Below are 1382 nucleotides of genomic sequence, written 5' to 3'. Positions count from 1 at the left end.
GCACGTCACGGCGCAGGGGGCGGGGCGAGCGGCGGCACCGCCCATTGGCTGCGGAGGCGGGGCCAGAGGCGCGCGCCGGAGGGGGGGGAGTACTGGGGGGGCGGCACGTGAGGGGCACGTGGGGCGCGGGCGCGCCCCCCCCCCTTCCCCTCAGTTTCCCGCCTTCTCCGCCCCCCCCACCCCCTCAGGTATTGCCGCCTGCTCCCGGCGCTCCTGAGGCGGGAAGTCTGTGTGAGAGAAAAGAGACGCCAAAAATGGGGTGACCCTGCGTTAAGGGTGAGGGAACACCCAAGGCTGGTAAAAGCTCGGAAGTCAGAGGGGCCGCGAGTAATCAAAGTTGTATCAGTAAGCTACACAGTTGGCATGGAAATTGGTATGCTGGTACCTGACCTGCTATAGGAACAGTGGGTTCTGGATAAAGCAGTTGGGAGTGGGTTTTGGATAAAGGGGTATATGGGGTAAAGGGAAGAGAGAGAGAAAGAGATTAATTAAAGAGAGAGAGAGAAACAGAGAAAGAAAGAGAGAGAAAAAGAAAGAAAAAGAGATCACTGGTTCTGGCCTCAATCCAGCTGAGGGAATGTCAGTCCTGGTTCCAGGGTGTCGATCCCAGCTGTGACCACCCAGCCCAAGGTCCAGCTGGGCTCAGTCACCCCCATGGGCAGGGCCTGTCCTCACCCTGAGGGCCCCCCCTCCATTCCCCACACTCCAGGCACAAGGAAAATTTATTTAAAGGAACCGGGAGGACACTGAAGTCAAGGCTGGGAGGTCCCAGTGGTGTTATCTGTCCTCGTCCTTCATGGGAACACACAGGTTGTTCAACAAGTGCTTCCCCCAGCACCCAGGCTCTGCACAAATGTGTGTCCTACCCCCTGAGGTTCTTCCAAACGGTAGACAGGGTAGGCATTTTTACAGGGGAGTAAAAATGGAGTGCCCCCCAATTTGAGTCACCCCCCAAGAAGTGGTGTTTGTGTCGAGGGGGTGTTCTCCCTCACAAATGTTGCCCTGGCGAGTGGGAGTTCAGCTCAGTTTGGGGGAGCTGAGAACAGGCTTGGGTGGAGACCTCTCCTTTTAGTCCCAGCTGTGCTCCACAGGCACAAAAACTGGGACAAAGGCTGCTCCAGAGGGCCAAAAATGGGACAAAGGCTGGGGTTTGTACCTTGCTTTCTCTCTCTCCCCAGACAGACACAGGCTCGTGATGGAGGGTGAGTCACAGAACACGTCACCAGCAAACAAACTCTAGTAACCTCCTGTGAGCTGCATTTCACACTGCAGATGGGAAAGTTTCCCCAAAGCCAGGAGAATTTATCCACTAATCTCTTACTGGCAAGTACATTCTCTCCTCTTCCTCCTCACGACATCAGGGCTGTGCTATGCACGATATG

The sequence above is a fragment of the Molothrus aeneus genome, chromosome 9, assembly GCF_037042795.1.
Source record: "Molothrus aeneus isolate 106 chromosome 9, BPBGC_Maene_1.0, whole genome shotgun sequence".
Classification (NCBI taxonomy): Eukaryota; Metazoa; Chordata; class Aves; order Passeriformes; family Icteridae; genus Molothrus; species Molothrus aeneus.
Note: the sequence above shows the minus strand (reverse complement) of the source record.